At 41.8% G+C, this 22,013-nt stretch overlaps 1 protein-coding gene and 1 pseudogene across 1 annotated transcript in view; both read left to right on the plus strand.

Moving 5' to 3' along the window:
* Positions 1-22,013, plus strand: part of KCNIP4 (potassium voltage-gated channel interacting protein 4) — a 618,256-nt gene that overhangs the window by 100,135 nt on the left and 496,108 nt on the right. The window lies entirely within an intron of this gene.
* LOC146862989 (5.8S ribosomal RNA) lies at positions 17,491-17,636 on the plus strand (annotated as a pseudogene).

A 22,013-nucleotide genomic window follows, 5' to 3' on the forward strand; every position in this document is an offset into this window, starting at 1 on the left:
CAATAGTTGTTTATGGGCACAGGGGATACCCCGACGAGCACTAAAATTTATGACCCTATCACGGGATAAAGGGGGGTGGGCAGTACCCATTTTTCAATTTTATTATTGGGCATGTTTATTACAGTACATTGGAATTTTATTGGTGGGAACTAGTGGTGAAACTCTAGGGGATGTGCCTCATATATATCAGCTATTATTAGGTGCAAGGACAGAGCGAACATTTTTTAAAATTCTAGAGCCAAGTTATTATAAGAAGACCCGCTTCAAGGTCCTCCAGGCAGCTTATAAGGCCTGGCGCCAAATAAAGAGGCAGCTAAATATGGGTAAAATAAACTATTATACACCCATGGATGCATCAGCACTACTTCCATCTGTCTTCTTAGATGGCATTATGAATAAATGGAGAATTAAGGGTAGTATAACTTTGGGCCAGTTGGTAGACAGTAGTGGTGTTAAAACGTATGATACATTGATGACTAACTATGACCTTCCTAAAGCGTTTTTTTAAAATTATTTGCAGATCCAAGACTTCTTGTGCAGAAGGAGGGATATCTCACGTTTGGCTGAGAAAAACAATCTTTTAGAAATTGTGATGGCCCGAGGTAGAATTGGGGATATATATCAGGCACTTATTGATACACAAAAGGATGATGTTGAGGCACAGAACAATAAATGGAAATTGAGAGTGGTCGCAGAAGGGAGTATTCTGCAAGAATCTATTTATTTAGCTGAAAAACTTCTAATATCCTCAAATCTGAAAACCCAGCAATATAAAAGCATGTTTAATCTATATTATACACCTGCTAAATTGGCACGCTGGGGTGGAGTAAATGAGGACAAATGTACTCGATGTGGGGGGGAACAGGCGGATATAGTTCACATGTTTGCTACATGTCCAGAGCTGAGATTATTGATAAATAGGATACAGATATTTTTAACTGAAGTCACAGGAGTACATATTGAGATAACCCTATTAGTTATGATGCTGGGGGTCATACAGCATAAAACACCTACACATGGAATGTATATATATAGATATTTTATCTATATTGCAGTTACAGTAGCAAGGTTATGTATAGCTTCACTGTGGCGTCAGAAAGAACCCCCTACATTTGAGATGTGGAGAGGCAGATTATTTGCAATTTGTAAACTTGAGACTAGTTTGTATGCCATTAAAAGCCCACGGAAACGCAAACTCGGTGAGGAGATATGGGGGGCTCTAACGGAATATCTCTCACCAACAACATAAGATCTCAATTAAGCCCTGTCGGGTTGGTAGAGACTCTATCCTCTCCTCCAGAGAGGAAGAAGGGGAAAAAAAAAAAAGGGAGAAAAAGGGGAAGGGAAAGGGGGAAAAAAAGGGAAAGGAAAAAGAGAGGAAGGAAGGAAAGAAAGGAAGGAGGGGAAAAAAAAATAGTACTCTGCTTTCTCTGATGTGGTATATGTACATTTCATTTGTATTATTAGCTCCTTTTCTTTTTTCGGCTGAATTTATATAACTTTACAATGGCTGTTTTTTTTTTTGTTTTTTTTTTCTGTTGATCCCATATGATTTTGCAATGTTTTTATTTCCTGTCATGGGGTACATGTTGTGTATTTTCTTATGATTTGCCTTATCCTCGTGTATCAACTTACTGACTTAATAAAAAAATTTAAAAAAAAAAAAGAAAAACTAACACAAATATAAATGTCTACACAAGGTCACCTTTCGTATGAAGTATAGTGGCACTGCTCTACATAATTTCAGAAATAAAATTTCAGTTTGTGGCACGAAGAAGGAACTGGCACCGCAAATCTTTTGTTAATGTCATTTTAGTGAGGAAACATGCACTTTTTGCACACCACTTTTTCCCACTAAAAAAAAACACATTTTAACTCATTTTTAATATTTTCTCAGTTCTGAAATCTACATACTTTGTATGAAATTGCCTTTTTTTGCATTGTCATTTTAATTTTTTTTGTGGGCTGATGCTGCAGGATTTGTTACCTCTAGTCCCCTTCCAAGTGTATGAGATGTGACCTGGGAGACACTACTTGGGGATCAGGAACTCACATCAACAGGGGCCAGCAGGGCTTAAGCAGGTCAGTTTCCAGGTCTAGGCAGGTCCAGTGCCACAAGTTAGCCTTTGCTGGTGCAGGGTGGCCTCTGGAGCTTGTTTTGTCCCTGTAGCTCAGAACAGGCGGCCAGGCAGCTGTTCAGTCCTTCTTCTGTAGTATCCACAGGTCCGGGAATGTACTGAAGAGTGGGTCTGAGTGTCGTACGGTTTCCACTTTCCAGTCAGAACTGTTAGTTTGTTGGACAACATAAACATTGGGATGGTGCCAGACTGATTCCATGCACCCCCTCAGGATATGTTGGCCTATAGACCTGATAGCTCACACTGCCAATATAAGTACACCGAAACCTAGAAAGCTAACAAATGGTTTGGGCAATATCAGAACATGACAACCCTGACTCCTCAGGGAATCGTGGTAACAGATCTAGAACCTTTTTGCTCAGTCACTCGTGCTCATTCAGAGAGATATACAAGAAATACCGGAAAGGGGTGTTTTCAAGATTTATTGAACCATTGTGATTCTTGTATAAAAGGTGTGCACTGCAATGATTAATAGGCAGAAGCAGATAAAAGTGATTAGCAATATAAGGACAGTGAAAAGAATGAATGATTCCACTATCGTGCTAAACAGTGTATATATGCTGGCATATAAGAACTGCGTGTAGTGTACTTCTACTAGGCGCTTCCTAACCTAGTTGTCTAGGGCAGGTGTTCTGCCAAGTATCCCCTATTGGATGAATAAATCCCCATTACCTGAAGGCAAGGTATGTAGGTCCCCATCTTGGTCACAAGTTGGTCATCCCTCCTCGCAGAGGGTATAACAGGAATCAGCTGGCCTGAGACTCAGACACAGCGACGAGCTCACAATGACAGCAGAGTGCGCCTCTATTTTGACCACGGAAATGCATGTGTATTTATAATAACATGATCCAGTCTTCCGTGTCAAGGCTACAGCCGGGCTGGCATTGCTTATTGTCTCTGTGATAGCCCTGTTGCCTCATGGACGTATAAATGCTTGAAAATGGCCGTCTAGACTTATTATCCTTTGTTTTTCATTGCAAGTTCATTAAAGGTAGTGCATTTGATACAAGAAAAACTAACACAATGATGATGAGGAACAAGTAATTCAATATCTTAATATGGAATTAGCTAATTGGGCAACTCCAGTGATTCTGTCTGGCGATTTTAACATTCAATTTGAAGATATCATTAAAGTATCCGGAGGTGATAAATATATTGGCAAAAAACCCAGAGTTTATAAAGCTCTACAACAGCTTCTCCAAGAACATGGTTTAGTTGATGTATGGCCTAGGCTAAAACACCCCGAACCAGGATATACGCATTACTCATGCCCCCATCAAAAGTTTACTAGAATAGATTATTTTTTTATAACCAAAGCGCTCCTAAAAGACGCACAAATATCGATCTATCCCCGTATAACTTCGGATCATAACCCAATTATGCTCAAACTTGCAATATCTGGTTTAATGCGACCTAGAAGCACATTCTCTTTTGATAAAAAACTAATGTTAAATGAAGAGTTTGTCGCTCATATTCGTAAATGGGTGATAGAGTTTCTGGCTATTAATCGAGGTTCCACTAAATTAGGGATGGTTTGGGATGCGATGAAAGCCGGACTTAGGGGAAAGATAATCGGTTTTGGTCTACGCATTCAGAAACAACTTAGACAACATCAGATACAATTATATGAGGAGTTACGCCGTTTAGAATGTAGATTAATCGAAGCAGTACGGGATAAGGCCGACATCGCACAGGCTCAAACAGAGGTGGCTTGGGGTAAATCTAAGATTAATGAGGAATGGGCTACAGATATTGCCCAAAAATACCATCTCTTCAGGAAAGATTGTTATGAGTTTGGGGAAACTACTGGCAGATGCCTAGCGAAGAAGATCAGGTGCAAGGAGGTTAAAAATATTATAGAGACAATCGAGGACTCATCAGGGAACCTAATAGAAACACCAGAGGGCATTTTAGAAGTATTTAGAGCATTCTATGAAAAACTGTATTCTGAGGAAGATCATAGTAGAGAGCCGACCGGGGTGGTTTACCTGGCAGGACATTGATCCATGGAGGCGTAACCTATTTGGCACTTCCACTACTCGGTCGATAAGCTCATGAGGTTATTTATCTCTTTACAGCAAGTAATAGGATTATGTAAGACCGATTGAGGCATTACTACTTTGTGGAGGTTATTTACTTCCTTTTTTCATTGATTCACTCACTATTCTTCATTTTCACACATCACAGTGAGTTGCAGGAAGGGATCCTTAAGGTCCTGACGAAGAAGCATGGGGAAGCTTCGAAACATGTCGACACCATTAGGAGGCATAGCTCATTGAGGCATACACCCTCCTTCCCCCCCCACTTTTTACCAATACCAGCTCAAACGGCAGAATAAAATTTCCTTAGACCAGAGAGCCAGGTATTTTTTAATTCACTTTTCCATCCACTCCTGACCCTTCCTCTCACACCCTTGCATCACACATAGCTGTCTCAGTAATATCAGTGCTCCCACGCAAACGTAGGTCGTAGCATGCCCCGTCCCGTAGAGGGGCGGGAAGACCCCTATGATGAAGCATGACACCAAGGGCCCTTTTGGTGTGTGAGGGGTATTTAAACAACTGATGTGTATTCTCTATGACTGTGGGATACATTTTGTGTAAGCAGGAGGTTCCTAACATACTATACCTGTGGGTGGATCCCTATGTTTATGTACGCTTGACTGGGAGGAAGTATCCACCTCCACCACTCGCTGAGTGGTACCTCTCTACTCCCCTCTTTGTTCCTTTTCCCATAGTAGAGATGATCAGGAGGAGCTATATAAGGATCCATACAGGATAATTTTGGATGAAGATGATAAGAGGGCATTAGAGGAGCCAATATCAATGCAGGAGTTGGTAGATGCTGTGGGCTCATTGGCTATGGGAAAAGCTGCCGGGCCAGAAAGACTCCCATTAGAAATATATAAGTTATTACTATCTGAAATTCAGGCAGATATGCTTGAGGTGTGTCGAGCGGCACAAAAAAGCACTGCTCCACTATCCTGGGATGAAGCAAGTATTATTGTATTTTTAAAGAAAGAAAAAACTCCTACACTCCCAGGATCGGTCAGACCAATATCTTTAATAGACTGCGATTGTAAAATTTACGCAAAAATTTTAGCGACACGTCTATTGCATGTCATTAAGACCCTGGTTTCAGTTCACCAGCACGGGTTCATATCAGGCAGAGACACGGTCAATCATATAAGTAGAGTAACAACATTACTGGATATTGCTAATACACGTAAGATGCCATGTGGGGTGATATTATTAGATGCAGAAAAAGCGTTTGACCGTGTCTCATGGGAATTTCTATGGACCACACTTAGGCTACATGGTGTTGGTACAGGGTTTATCCAGGCCATTAAGACTATGTACAGATCTCCAAAGGCACGAATATGTACATTAGGGCTAGAATCAAAACCATTAATTATATCAAGGGGCAATCGCCAAGGATGCCGTGCTCCCCTCTGTTATTTGCGATGTATATCAATCCGTTCTTAAACCTATTAGAGCATAGATTAAATGCTCAGCTGTCAGGCCCAAGGCTGGAGCGGGTTGATATACTCGCGTATGCAGATGATATTGCAATAATTACACCAGACCCGGCATCTACATTGGAACAGACGGAGCAATTGGCAGTAATATTTGGGAGGAGTGCGGGTTATAAATTGAACTTAACTAAGACACAGGTAATCTGTACTGAACAAACACGATTTAGGGATCAGAGAGTTTTAGAGGAGGCCGTATATTTGGGAATACGCCTGAATGCTTGTTTAGATACGATGGTTAAATGTAATTGGGAATCTCTTCTGAATAAAATTAAAAGAGATTTGGATAGGATGGAAAACTTACATCTGTCATTACTGGGAAGATGCAATGTTATCAAAATGAATGTTCTTCCAAAGGTTATATATTTTCTTAGGGCAGTACCACTGGAAATCACAAAACAACAAATACAGTGACTTCAATCTATTCGCAATAGTTGTTTATGGGCACAGGGGATACCCCGACGAGCACTAAAATTTATGACCCTATCACGGGATAAAGGGGGGTGGGCAGTACCCATTTTTCAATTTTATTATTGGGCATGTTTATTACAGTACATTGGAATTTTATTGGTGGGAACTAGTGGTGAAACTCTAGGGGATGTGCCTCATATATATCAGCTATTATTAGGTGCAAGGACAGAGCGAACATTTTTTAAAATTCTAGAGCCAAGTTATTATAAGAAGACCCGCTTCAAGGTCCTCCAGGCAGCTTATAAGGCCTGGCGCCAAATAAAGAGGCAGCTAAATATGGGTAAAATAAACTATTATACACCCATGGATGCATCAGCACTACTTCCATCTGTCTTCTTAGATGGCATTATGAATAAATGGAGAATTAAGGGTAGTATAACTTTGGGCCAGTTGGTAGACAGTAGTGGTGTTAAAACGTATGATACATTGATGACTAACTATGACCTTCCTAAAGCGTTTTTTTAAAATTATTTGCAGATCCAAGACTTCTTGTGCAGAAGGAGGGATATCTCACGTTTGGCTGAGAAAAACAATCTTTTAGAAATTGTGATGGCCCGAGGTAGAATTGGGGATATATATCAGGCACTTATTGATACACAAAAGGATGATGTTGAGGCACAGAACAATAAATGGAAATTGAGAGTGGTCGCAGAAGGGAGTATTCTGCAAGAATCTATTTATTTAGCTGAAAAACTTCTAATATCCTCAAATCTGAAAACCCAGCAATATAAAAGCATGTTTAATCTATATTATACACCTGCTAAATTGGCACGCTGGGGTGGAGTAAATGAGGACAAATGTACTCGATGTGGGGGGGAACAGGCGGATATAGTTCACATGTTTGCTACATGTCCAGAGCTGAGATTATTGATAAATAGGATACAGATATTTTTAACTGAAGTCACAGGAGTACATATTGAGATAACCCTATTAGTTATGATGCTGGGGGTCATACAGCATAAAACACCTACACATGGAATGTATATATATAGATATTTTATCTATATTGCAGTTACAGTAGCAAGGTTATGTATAGCTTCACTGTGGCGTCAGAAAGAACCCCCTACATTTGAGATGTGGAGAGGCAGATTATTTGCAATTTGTAAACTTGAGACTAGTTTGTATGCCATTAAAAGCCCACGGAAACGCAAACTCGGTGAGGAGATATGGGGGGCTCTAACGGAATATCTCTCACCAACAACATAAGATCTCAATTAAGCCCTGTCGGGTTGGTAGAGACTCTATCCTCTCCTCCAGAGAGGAAGAAGGGGAAAAAAAAAAAAGGGAGAAAAAGGGGAAGGGAAAGGGGGAAAAAAAGGGAAAGGAAAAAGAGAGGAAGGAAGGAAAGAAAGGAAGGAGGGGAAAAAAAAATAGTACTCTGCTTTCTCTGATGTGGTATATGTACATTTCATTTGTATTATTAGCTCCTTTTCTTTTTTCGGCTGAATTTATATAACTTTACAATGGCTGTTTTTTTTTTTGTTTTTTTTTTCTGTTGATCCCATATGATTTTGCAATGTTTTTATTTCCTGTCATGGGGTACATGTTGTGTATTTTCTTATGATTTGCCTTATCCTCGTGTATCAACTTACTGACTTAATAAAAAAATTTAAGAAAAACTAACACAAATATAAATGTCTACACAAGGTCACCTTTCGTATGAAGTATAGTGGCACTGCTCTACATAATTTCAGAAATAAAATTTCAGTTTGTGGCACGAAGAAGGAACTGGCACCGCAAATCTTTTGTTAATGTCATTTTAGTGAGGAAACATGCACTTTTTGCACACCACTTTTTCCCACTAAAAAAAAACACATTTTAACTCATTTTTAATATTTTCTCAGTTCTGAAATCTACATACTTTGTATGAAATTGCCTTTTTTTGCATTGTCATTTTAATTTTTTTTTGTGGGCTGATGCTGCAGGATTTGTTACCTCTAGTCCCCTTCCAAGTGTATGAGATGTGACCTGGGAGACACTACTTGGGGATCAGGAACTCACATCAACAGGGGCCAGCAGGGCTTAAGCAGGTCAGTTTCCAGGTCTAGGCAGGTCCAGTGCCACAAGTTAGCCTTTGCTGGTGCAGGGTGGCCTCTGGAGCTTGTTTTGTCCCTGTAGCTCAGAACAGGCGGCCAGGCAGCTGTTCAGTCCTTCTTCTGTAGTATCCACAGGTCCGGGAATGTACTGAAGAGTGGGTCTGAGTGTCGTACGGTTTCCACTTTCCAGTCAGAACTGTTAGTTTGTTGGACAACATAAACATTGGGATGGTGCCAGACTGATTCCATGCACCCCCTCAGGATATGTTGGCCTATAGACCTGATAGCTCACACTGCCAATATAAGTACACCGAAACCTAGAAAGCTAACAAATGGTTTGGGCAATATCAGAACATGACAACCCTGACTCCTCAGGGAATCGTGGTAACAGATCTAGAACCTTTTTGCTCAGTCACTCGTGCTCATTCAGAGAGATATACAAGAAATACCGGAAAGGGGTGTTTTCAAGATTTATTGAACCATTGTGATTCTTGTATAAAAGGTGTGCACTGCAATGATTAATAGGCAGAAGCAGATAAAAGTGATTAGCAATATAAGGACAGTGAAAAGAATGAATGATTCCACTATCGTGCTAAACAGTGTATATATGCTGGCATATAAGAACTGCGTGTAGTGTACTTCTACTAGGCGCTTCCTAACCTAGTTGTCTAGGGCAGGTGTTCTGCCAAGTATCCCCTATTGGATGAATAAATCCCCATTACCTGAAGGCAAGGTATGTAGGTCCCCATCTTGGTCACAAGTTGGTCATCCCTCCTCGCAGAGGGTATAACAGGAATCAGCTGGCCTGAGACTCAGACACAGCGACGAGCTCACAATGACAGCAGAGTGCGCCTCTATTTTGACCACGGAAATGCATGTGTATTTATAATAACATGATCCAGTCTTCCGTGTCAAGGCTACAGCCGGGCTGGCATTGCTTATTGTCTCTGTGATAGCCCTGTTGCCTCATGGACGTATAAATGCTTGAAAATGGCCGTCTAGACTTATTATCCTTTGTTTTTCATTGCAAGTTCATTAAAGGTAGTGCATTTGATACAAGAAAAACTAACACAATGATGATGAGGAACAAGTAATTCAATATCTTAATATGGAATTAGCTAATTGGGCAACTCCAGTGATTCTGTCTGGCGATTTTAACATTCAATTTGAAGATATCATTAAAGTATCCGGAGGTGATAAATATATTGGCAAAAAACCCAGAGTTTATAAAGCTCTACAACAGCTTCTCCAAGAACATGGTTTAGTTGATGTATGGCCTAGGCTAAAACACCCCGAACCAGGATATACGCATTACTCATGCCCCCATCAAAAGTTTACTAGAATAGATTATTTTTTTATAACCAAAGCGCTCCTAAAAGACGCACAAATATCGATCTATCCCCGTATAACTTCGGATCATAACCCAATTATGCTCAAACTTGCAATATCTGGTTTAATGCGACCTAGAAGCACATTCTCTTTTGATAAAAAACTAATGTTAAATGAAGAGTTTGTCGCTCATATTCGTAAATGGGTGATAGAGTTTCTGGCTATTAATCGAGGTTCCACTAAATTAGGGATGGTTTGGGATGCGATGAAAGCCGGACTTAGGGGAAAGATAATCGGTTTTGGTCTACGCATTCAGAAACAACTTAGACAACATCAGATACAATTATATGAGGAGTTACGCCGTTTAGAATGTAGATTAATCGAAGCAGTACGGGATAAGGCCGACATCGCACAGGCTCAAACAGAGGTGGCTTGGGGTAAATCTAAGATTAATGAGGAATGGGCTACAGATATTGCCCAAAAATACCATCTCTTCAGGAAAGATTGTTATGAGTTTGGGGAAACTACTGGCAGATGCCTAGCGAAGAAGATCAGGTGCAAGGAGGTTAAAAATATTATAGAGACAATCGAGGACTCATCAGGGAACCTAATAGAAACACCAGAGGGCATTTTAGAAGTATTTAGAGCATTCTATGAAAAACTGTATTCTGAGGAAGATCATAGTAGAGAGCCGACCGGGGTGGTTTACCTGGCAGGACATTGATCCATGGAGGCGTAACCTATTTGGCACTTCCACTACTCGGTCGATAAGCTCATGAGGTTATTTATCTCTTTACAGCAAGTAATAGGATTATGTAAGACCGATTGAGGCATTACTACTTTGTGGAGGTTATTTACTTCCTTTTTTCATTGATTCACTCACTATTCTTCATTTTCACACATCACAGTGAGTTGCAGGAAGGGATCCTTAAGGTCCTGACGAAGAAGCATGGGGAAGCTTCGAAACATGTCGACACCATTAGGAGGCATAGCTCATTGAGGCATACACCCTCCTTCCCCCCCCACTTTTTACCAATACCAGCTCAAACGGCAGAATAAAATTTCCTTAGACCAGAGAGCCAGGTATTTTTTAATTCACTTTTCCATCCACTCCTGACCCTTCCTCTCACACCCTTGCATCACACATAGCTGTCTCAGTAATATCAGTGCTCCCACGCAAACGTAGGTCGTAGCATGCCCCGTCTCGTAGAGGGGCGGGAAGACCCCTATGATGAAGCATGACACCAAGGGCCCTTTTGGTGTGTGAGGGGTATTTAAACAACTGATGTGTATTCTCTATGACTGTGGGATACATTTTGTGTAAGCAGGAGGTTCCTAACATACTATACCTGTGGGTGGATCCCTATGTTTATGTACGCTTGACTGGGAGGAAGTATCCACCTCCACCACTCGCTGAGTGGTACCTCTCTACTCCCCTCTTTGTTCCTTTTCCCATAGTAGAGATGATCAGGAGGAGCTATATAAGGATCCATACAGGATAATTTTGGATGAAGATGATAAGAGGGCATTAGAGGAGCCAATATCAATGCAGGAGTTGGTAGATGCTGTGGGCTCATTGGCTATGGGAAAAGCTGCCGGGCCAGAAAGACTCCCATTAGAAATATATAAGTTATTACTATCTGAAATTCAGGCAGATATGCTTGAGGTGTGTCGAGCGGCACAAAAAAGCACTGCTCCACTATCCTGGGATGAAGCAAGTATTATTGTATTTTTAAAGAAAGAAAAAACTCCTACACTCCCAGGATCGGTCAGACCAATATCTTTAATAGACTGCGATTGTAAAATTTACGCAAAAATTTTAGCGACACGTCTATTGCATGTCATTAAGACCCTGGTTTCAGTTCACCAGCACGGGTTCATATCAGGCAGAGACACGGTCAATCATATAAGTAGAGTAACAACATTACTGGATATTGCTAATACACTTAAGATGCCATGTGGGGTGATATTATTAGATGCAGAAAAAGCGTTTGACCGTGTCTCATGGGAATTTCTATGGACCACACTTAGGCTACATGGTGTTGGTACAGGGTTTATCCAGGCCATTAAGACTATGTACAGATCTCCAAAGGCACGAATATGTACATTAGGGCTAGAATCAAAACCATTAATTATATCAAGGGGCAATCGCCAAGGATGCCGTGCTCCCCTCTGTTATTTGCGATGTATATCAATCCGTTCTTAAACCTATTAGAGCATAGATTAAATGCTCAGCTGTCAGGCCCAAGGCTGGAGCGGGTTGATATACTCGCGTATGCAGATGATATTGCAATAATTACACCAGACCCGGCATCTACATTGGAACAGACGGAGCAATTGGCAGTAATATTTGGGAGGAGTGCGGGTTATAAATTGAACTTAACTAAGACACAGGTAATCTGTACTGAACAAACACGATTTAGGGATCAGAGAGTTTTAGAGGAGGCCGTATATTTGGGAATACGCCTGAATGCTTGTTTAGATACGATGGTTAAATGTAATTGGGAATCTCTTCTGAATAAAATTAAAAGAGATTTGGATAGGATGGAAAACTTACATCTGTCATTACTGGGAAGATGCAATGTTATCAAAATGAATGTTCTTCCAAAGGTTATATATTTTCTTAGGGCAGTACCACTGGAAATCACAAAACAACAAATACAGTGACTTCAATCTATTCGCAATAGTTGTTTATGGGCACAGGGGATACCCCGACGAGCACTAAAATTTATGACCCTATCACGGGATAAAGGGGGGTGGGCAGTACCCATTTTTCAATTTTATTATTGGGCATGTTTATTACAGTACATTGGAATTTTATTGGTGGGAACTAGTGGTGAAACTCTAGGGGATGTGCCTCATATATATCAGCTATTATTAGGTGCAAGGACAGAGCGAACATTTTTTAAAATTCTAGAGCCAAGTTATTATAAGAAGACCCGCTTCAAGGTCCTCCAGGCAGCTTATAAGGCCTGGCGCCAAATAAAGAGGCAGCTAAATATGGGTAAAATAAACTATTATACACCCATGGATGCATCAGCACTACTTCCATCTGTCTTCTTAGATGGCATTATGAATAAATGGAGAATTAAGGGTAGTATAACTTTGGGCCAGTTGGTAGACAGTAGTGGTGTTAAAACGTATGATACATTGATGACTAACTATGACCTTCCTAAAGCGTTTTTTTAAAATTATTTGCAGATCCAAGACTTCTTGTGCAGAAGGAGGGATATCTCACGTTTGGCTGAGAAAAACAATCTTTTAGAAATTGTGATGGCCCGAGGTAGAATTGGGGATATATATCAGGCACTTATTGATACACAAAAGGATGATGTTGAGGCACAGAACAATAAATGGAAATTGAGAGTGGTCGCAGAAGGGAGTATTCTGCAAGAATCTATTTATTTAGCTGAAAAACTTCTAATATCCTCAAATCTGAAAACCCAGCAATATAAAAGCATGTTTAATCTATATTATACACCTGCTAAATTGGCACGCTGGGGTGGAGTAAATGAGGACAAATGTACTCGATGTGGGGGGGAACAGGCGGATATAGTTCACATGTTTGCTACATGTCCAGAGCTGAGATTATTGATAAATAGGATACAGATATTTTTAACTGAAGTCACAGGAGTACATATTGAGATAACCCTATTAGTTATGATGCTGGGGGTCATACAGCATAAAACACCTACACATGGAATGTATATATATAGATATTTTATCTATATTGCAGTTACAGTAGCAAGGTTATGTATAGCTTCACTGTGGCGTCAGAAAGAACCCCCTACATTTGAGATGTGGAGAGGCAGATTATTTGCAATTTGTAAACTTGAGACTAGTTTGTATGCCATTAAAAGCCCACGGAAACGCAAACTCGGTGAGGAGATATGGGGGGCTCTAACGGAATATCTCTCACCAACAACATAAGATCTCAATTAAGCCCTGTCGGGTTGGTAGAGACTCTATCCTCTCCTCCAGAGAGGAAGAAGGGGAAAAAAAAAAAAGGGAGAAAAAGGGGAAGGGAAAGGGGGAAAAAAAGGGAAAGGAAAAAGAGAGGAAGGAAGGAAAGAAAGGAAGGAGGGGAAAAAAAATAGTACTCTGCTTTCTATGATGTGGTATATGTACATTTCATTTGTATTATTAGCTCCTTTTCTTTTTTCGGCTGAATTTATATAACTTTACAATGGCTGTTTTTTTTTTTGTTTTTTTTTTCTGTTGATCCCATATGATTTTGCAATGTTTTTATTTCCTGTCATGGGGTACATGTTGTGTATTTTCTTATGATTTGCCTTATCCTCGTGTATCAACTTACTGACTTAATAAAAAAAAAATTAAAAAAAAAAGAAAAACTAACACAAATATAAATGTCTACACAAGGTCACCTTTCGTATGAAGTATAGTGGCACTGCTCTACATAATTTCAGAAATAAAATTTCAGTTTGTGGCACGAAGAAGGAACTGGCACCGCAAATCTTTTGTTAATGTCATTTTAGTGAGGAAACATGCACTTTTTGCACACCACTTTTTCCCACTAAAAAAAACCACATTTTAACTCATTTTTAATATTTTCTCAGTTCTGAAATCTACATACTTTGTATGAAATTGCCTTTTTTTGCATTGTCATTTTAATTTTTTTTGTGGGCTGATGCTGCAGGATTTGTTACCTCTAGTCCCCTTCCAAGTGTATGAGATGTGACCTGGGAGACACTACTTGGGGATCAGGAACTCACATCAACAGGGGCCAGCAGGGCTTAAGCAGGTCAGTTTCCAGGTCTAGGCAGGTCCAGTGCCACAAGTTAGCCTTTGCTGGTGCAGGGTGGCCTCTGGAGCTTGTTTTGTCCCTGTAGCTCAGAACAGGCGGCCAGGCAGCTGTTCAGTCCTTCTTCTGTAGTATCCACAGGTCCGGGAATGTACTGAAGAGTGGGTCTGAGTGTCGTACGGTTTCCACTTTCCAGTCAGAACTGTTAGTTTGTTGGACAACATAAACATTGGGATGGTGCCAGACTGATTCCATGCACCCCCTCAGGATATGTTGGCCTATAGACCTGATAGCTCACACTGCCAATATAAGTACACCGAAACCTAGAAAGCTAACAAATGGTTTGGGCAATATCAGAACATGACAACCCTGACTCCTCAGGGAATCGTGGTAACAGATCTAGAACCTTTTTGCTCAGTCACTCGTGCTCATTCAGAGAGATATACAAGAAATACCGGAAAGGGGTGTTTTCAAGATTTATTGAACCATTGTGATTCTTGTATAAAAGGTGTGCACTGCAATGATTAATAGGCAGAAGCAGATAAAAGGGATTAGCAATATAAGGACAGTGAAAAGAATGAATGATTCCACTATCGTGCTAAACAGTGTATATATGCTGGCATATAAGAACTGCGTGTAGTGTACTTCTACTAGGCGCTTCCTAACCTAGTTGTCTAGGGCAGGTGTTCTGCCAAGTATCCCCTATTGGATGAATAAATCCCCATTACCTGAAGGCAAGGTATGTAGGTCCCCATCTTGGTCACAAGTTGGTCATCCCTCCTCGCAGAGGGTATAACAGGAATCAGCTGGCCTGAGACTCAGACACAGCGACGAGCTCACAATGACAGCAGAGTGCGCCTCTATTTTGACCACGGAAATGCATGTGTATTTATAATAACATGATCCAGTCTTCCGTGTCAAGGCTACAGCCGGGCTGGCATTGCTTATTGTCTCTGTGATAGCCCTGTTGCCTCATGGACGTATAATAAACAACAACATTTACACAATGTGTGTTCAGGCCTTGTAATGAATGTTCATTGCCTTCGCAGTAGTTACGTAGGGTCCAGCAGGTGTAGGATCCAGTGGGGCGGGTAGGTTAATACACCTTCTGGATCCTACGTAACTATTACGAAGGCAATACCTCAGCTGAACTTCATGGGACATTATACCTTTTGGAATAGATTATATCATTCTACCAAAGTGGCACTACGACTATTAAACAGGCCACCACACTGCACTAGTACTCACCTCACTTTCTACCTTGGTTCTGAAGAAGCGCATAGGCTCTCCCCCAAAACCACGATACTGCACAAAACATGTTTCCCTCTTAACATGTCCATAATGGACGTGACACTTGTCTAGCTACTGCGGGTCATTATCAACATCAAGCAGCACAGCCTTCTTGTTTTTATTAATGACAGAGGGGTTATTTCTTATTAAACCTACTATCCCCCCTCCAGCCATCTTTTAACACTGCACAGGACACCACTCCGACTCAGACCCGCACACACCTTAACAGCTTTTTTCACTCAAAAGATCTCCAAAAAAGTGACCCTTCGGCGGTCCCGTAGGGCATTGCAGTGCTGGCCCGATGAGGAGAACCGCCCAATGATGAAGCATGACATTCTTCCAGGTTTGTAAGGGCACCAAGACAGGGACACACTGTCCCCTGTCATTATATTAAGAGAACAACTTTCTCCTCCTCGTTCCATCACATTTTTTCGTAGGAATTGTTACTCCCCCATGCAACGATTCTACTTTTCAGGAGCACAAGTCACTGGTCCTAGATCCATCCCCTTGTACCCCCCTCCACCATTTTTTGCAAAATGTTACCACCCGACAAGGACTTCAATAGCTGCATAGGTTGCAATTTTCTGCTTGGAGCTTTTCCCGAAACTGACAGTTTCAGTGAGATCTCTTCTGGCAGCTATCATGAATCGAGATGACTTTGTCAGACACAGCCTGCAAACCTACCCGCTTGTGGATTTCAACTTCCTCAAAAAAGACTTAGCCGAAAGGTAAACGCGTGACTGGGACAACCTGCTGAGGGTTTCTGACCTCAGCTAAATCACAGTGATTTCTGATTGGAACTTTACTTTTTCTTGGTGCTTATTTCTATAACATATTTAACATTCATATCTCTGGTACCCCGGTTTTTGATTTTAGTAGTTTATGTGTACATTTTTTTATTACATGTTTCTTCATTTTTAGATATTGGTTGTGGGATTTTTATTGTGTTGTGTTTTGACTGTTTGACTATTTTATTGTTGCTAAATACTTGGCACATTTTCCTAAGTTATGTTTCTCTCCTGTGTATGATAGCTACCAGGGGTGATTCCAGATTTAAAATATTGAAATGGTGTGTGACTTGACATGAGTTTGGGACTCATTACTGGGGCAGGACTCATATCCTCTCCAACTAATAACCCTTTTCTTACACCCTGGGTATCTTTAGAACTCTCAAAATATGGGGGGGGTGGGGGAAGAGACATACATTTGTCCTAGATACCTTATGTATTTAAAAAACCCTTAGGACGGCTTAAGCATGAAGTGCTTCAAACATCAAAAAAGGGCTCATCACTGAGGCGAGAAAAGCCCCACTAGCTAAGGCATTAAATGTATTTCTAATGCCTGATAATCTGGTATTCTATAGACATAGCAAAAAGGATAGTTCACTAGTTATTATATGTGACAGTTGATACATTTGTTTAGAGTTTAGATTGTGTGGGTTGATGTCTGGGCTGCAACATCCTGGTTGGTGTGATATAAAGAGGGACAGGCAGTAGTGAAAAGCAGTAAGATGTGTGAATAACACCGGGGCAATATGGTAGTCTGTGAGACCCTTATTGTGATTAGTTTTCTTAAAATACTTTTGTAGTTTAATCTTTCTGATTAATCTGATCAAATGTGTCACTCATTTGATTTGCCACATTATCTAAATTTGAAATAATTATTTATTAGAGGTTCTGTTACTAATGACAATGAACAGTCATTCAGCCAAGAATAATTTGAAGATAAAGGAGACTGCCTTGCCAGCCGCTCACCCACTCAGTGGGTCTTCTGGGCTGAGCCCCTGAAACCACTTTTTGAATTGCAGAGGACAATTCCAAGAGGGGAAGCCTGATGGGGTGCCAGCCCATCTTGCCATACAAGTGTTTGACATGCAACTTTGCCTTGCTCTCTTGTGCCTGCAGGTAGGTGAATGTTGTAAACGTTGGCTGTGCCTATTGGCAGTAGATCACTTGGTTTGTGTGTCAACAAGGAACGCAGCTAGCTGTGAGAATTTGTGTGAATTACAGGATGGATTGATCATTGACACTTCAAATGCACCTTATGGCCCCAGGTTCTGCTACCCCTGTTTGATGTTGAAAATCAACCACCCTGCGGCCCTCTCACAGCATGGATTGGGTTGTTGCAGGTGGCTCATCTCCCCTCGCCGACCCCCAAAGCCAGGCCACAATTTAATGGTTCCGGACCCAGGTTCTAGTGTGGAGGTGCGCCACCTGCTTGCCTGGCCTTTCTCACCATAGGGATCTCATTCATGGCTCCAGGGGATAGTAGAGCTCTCACTTCTGGCTCCAGGGGACGGTGGCAGGTGGGCAGTTTGACTGGGGTGGTACACCTGTCAAACGATAATGCAGGTGTCCTAAGGTGGGCTCAGGGAGGATAGAAACGTTCCAACGAGTATAAGGACAAAACCTTGCACGATCTCGATTTTCAGTATGTTCAGTAGATGTGCTTGACTGAGAAGTCAATGGAGTGAAGCTACCATTTGTGGGATGATGACTGAATGTCTCTTACTCACAATTCTCTCTAAACCATAACAATACAGCAGTGCTGTGGAGACTCGACTGGCCTGGGACAGCGAGCCACTGGGACGGTGTATGCACCCACTAGCTTGGGGATGAAATGGCGCCTCCCTCTTTGTCCTTAGTTCCTTGAATGTTTGTGAGGCACTCAGTGCTAAATCCTTCATATGCAAACTGATTCTGGGTCTGGGTTTTGTAAGCAGCAGAGCAGCTATCTTGCTGCAATCCTTCGAAAAGCATCCTGTGAGCCAAGCTTTTGTCTCCATCTATGCACCCGGAGGAGTCGTGGGGTCCTCCGGGCTAAACAGCTCCAGTAACCCCCATCTGAGAGGCAGGTGAGGCAATGGCTTTTGTCTGAGGGGCCGAGTCCCCCAGGCTTCAGCCACTGAGCAGAGCCACCTAGCCTGCCTGGGGCAGGGTAGCAACAAACCAGGGAGAACTCTGGGGCTGGTCTGGTCTGAACAGTTCCAGTAATCCCCATCGAGAAGGAGATGAAGCTATGGCTTTCGGAAGGAAGCTCTGCCACCGCAAACTGTGGTGATAACCAGCCTGTGGCAAGGTGGCACTCCATCCGCAAGGGCTTGCAAGTTTCAAGACATTCACCAGTTAGCTTGTTGGCTTCAAAATCATGTGTTGGCTAAAATGCCACCTGTGACATTTCATTTTGAAGGCCGAATCAGCCAATGAAAAATTATGGGTGTGCCAGTTCATTGACCCACATCACCAGATTAGTAGGCCTAATTTACATTTCTCACAACCCTAATTTTGCCCTGAATGCGGGAATAAAAATAAACATCATGATGTAAAATTAAATGCATTGTTATTTATTTTAGCTTATCAAGCAGTTACTCAAATCTAGGCGGTAATATCAATTTTACAACCATGAAAAAAAACATACATAGTACATCTATTGTCTTTCACACGTTGAGAGCATCTTTGCGTGCATTCAGTAAATGCTAGGTATTGCACCCAGGAAATATGGACACCGATGGCAAATGCTAAACTATTTAATAGTAGTCTGTTTATATTGCACAGACATCTCATGGCTGATTATGAGTTTAGTATTTCAGAGAGGCGTTTGCGAATGTCTGATCAATTATTGCCTCAAGATTGTCTCCCATAACTAATATTTTAGGTTCCAAACCACTTGACAGAAAAATAGTTATGCCAGAAAAAGAATCACAGGCGACTGCTGCTCATCTTTATCAAACAACCATTTTTTAAATATTTTGTGTCCCATGGAAAGGATGGGAAAAGAGCTAGTCTCAGTTTCGCGTGCACTGTTGCAGTTAAACCTCTCAAGTCGGGTCGGCAATCTTCATTCACTCTAATCTTTCGGTGACACGTGCGTTACTTTTGCTGCAAATGCCTCTCTGGGGAGCAATTATGTTAGCTCAATATTGATTTTATCGGTTTACCTGCAGTGCTAGCTGCCCGTAATTAGCCGCAGCTCTCCATATTATCGCCCAGGTGACATCTATTAGGAGAGGAGTAATGTGAAATCTATGCGGCGTGCGTGCCCTGTCAATTACACATAATCTGATCCATGTCTGTGACTGAACACCTCGGGCGCAGGTGGTTCTGATAATATAAGTGTGTTTTAAACATTGTGATCCCTAAACTTTCAGAAATACCATCGCAGCTCATTGTAAATCGCTGTTTTCTTATATTACATGTCTGTGAGCCGCATCCAGGAAAGGTTGCTGGTGATAAGGAATAGGAGGCTTCTTTCACACCTGCTGAAAATAACAATAAATACATTTGTCTATACTTGAGACGTGTTCGCACGTATGCACTGAGCCGTTTTTGCTTTGTCACGACACAGCATCTCGCCCCTCTTGAAGAAAGACATGACCTTTCCAATCCTGTTGAAGAAGACGTCCTTCTGTGTCTTTCATTGCATCTGGTCTTGTGGGCGTGGACGTCTTGAGTCAATGGAGTCATTCCAATTGCTAGACATAGATCAGTGCCTAATATGTAATATATTAAGTGCCTGTGCAGTATTAAGCTTCTGGTTGGTTGTTTTTGGAACTTAGCTTCTTCTCATCTATTTGAACGTTCTTGGAGTTGTCTGCTTCCTTTTACCTATTCTTTGATTTCCACTTAACACCATTTCTGCGCAGCATGCAGTTTCTACTTTAGTATATGATGCCTGAATAGAACCTCAGAAGTGTCCGAAAGGAGAGTGTAACACGTATAATTTGCTATGCGTTGACCTCAGTCATAGCCTTGAAGTGTATCACCTCAGATGCCAGAACGCCCCGTGAAACCCATACCCTTTGAGTTAACTCGGTGCTTTTGCTGCACATTGATGGAGGCAACATAAGAATCCATGGAGGAAGAAGTCCTGGAGGATCTTTCATTGGTATAGTTGTGATAATATAAAGAGCAGCCAGGTCCCACATAAGAAGCCAAACATTATCCGGTTGAGTCTCATAAGTAAAAGTTGTGACTTTGGCAAGAAAAGAGGGTATTCTCCGCAATGAACATGCGCTGGCAGCGGCAGAAGAAGCAGCGCATTGTGACTTTGAAACTATCAGAGTTCAGTTCACTGAGGTGATTAGTGTCAGGGTTCAGTTCCCTGAGGTGATTAGTGTCAGGGTTCAGTTCACTGAGGTGATTAGTGTCAGGGTTCAGTTCCCTGAGGTGATTAGTGTCAGGGTTCAGTTCACTGAGGTGATCAATGTCAGGGTTCAGTTCACTGAGGTGATTAGTGTCAGGGTTCAGTTCACTGAGGTGATCAGTGCCAGGGTTCAGTTCACTGAGGTGATTAATGTCAGGGTTCAGTTCACTGAGGTGATCAGTGCCAGGGTTCAGTTCACTGAGGTGATCAATGTCAGGGTTCAGTTCACTGAGGTGATTAGTGTCAGGGTTCAGTTCACTGAGGTGATCAGTGTCAGGGTTCAGTTCACTGAGGTGATCAATGTCAGGGTTCAGTTCACTGAGGTGATCAGTGTCAGGGTTCAGTTCACTGAGGTGATTAGTGTCAGGGTTCAGTTCCCTGAGGTGATTAGTGTCAGGGTTCAGTACACTGAGGTGATTAGTGTCAGGGTTCAGTTCACTGAGGTGATCAATGTCAGGGTTCAGTTCACTGAGGTGATTAGTGTCAGGGTTCAGTTCACTGAGGTGATTAGTGTCAGGGTTCAGTTCACTGAGGTGATCAGTGCCAGGGTTCAGTTCACTGAAGTGATCAATGTCAGGGTTCAGTTCACTGAGGTGATCAATGTCAGGGTTCAGTTCACTGAGGTGATTAGTGTCAGGGTTCAGTTCACTGAGGTGATTAGTGTCAGGGTTCAGTTCACTGAGGTGATCAGTGCCAGGGTTCAGTTCACTGAGGTGATTAATGTCAGGGTTCAGTTCACTGAGGTGATCAGTGCCAGGGTTCAGTTCACTGAGGTGATCAATGTCAGGGTTCAGTTCACTGAGGTGATTAGTGTCAGGGTTCAGTTCACTGAGGTGATCAGTGTCAGGGTTCAGTTCACTGAGGTGATCAATGTCAGGGTTCAGTTCACTGAGGTGATCAGTGTCAGGGTTCAGTTCACTGAGGTGATCAATGTCAGGGTTCAGTTCACTGAGGTGATCAGTGTCAGGGTTCAGTTCACTGAGGTGATTAGTGTCAGGGTTCAGTTCACTGAGGTGATCAGTGCCAGGGTTCAGTTCACTGAGGTGATCAATGTCAGGGTTCAGTTCACTGAGGTGATTAGTGTCAGGGTTCAGTTCACTGAGGTGATCAGTGCCAGGGTTCAGTTCACTGAGGTGATCAATGTCAGGGTTCAGTTCACTGAGGTGATCAATGTCAGGGTTCAGTTCACTGAGGTGATTAGTGTCAGGGTTCAGTTCACTGAGGTGATCAGTGTCAGGGTTCAGTTCACTGAGGTGATCAATGTCAGGGTTCAGTTCACTGAGGTGATCAGTGTCAGGGTTCAGTTCACTGAG

This window comes from Triturus cristatus, chromosome 2_2, assembly GCF_964204655.1.
Source record: "Triturus cristatus chromosome 2_2, aTriCri1.1, whole genome shotgun sequence".
Classification (NCBI taxonomy): domain Eukaryota; kingdom Metazoa; phylum Chordata; class Amphibia; order Caudata; family Salamandridae; genus Triturus; species Triturus cristatus.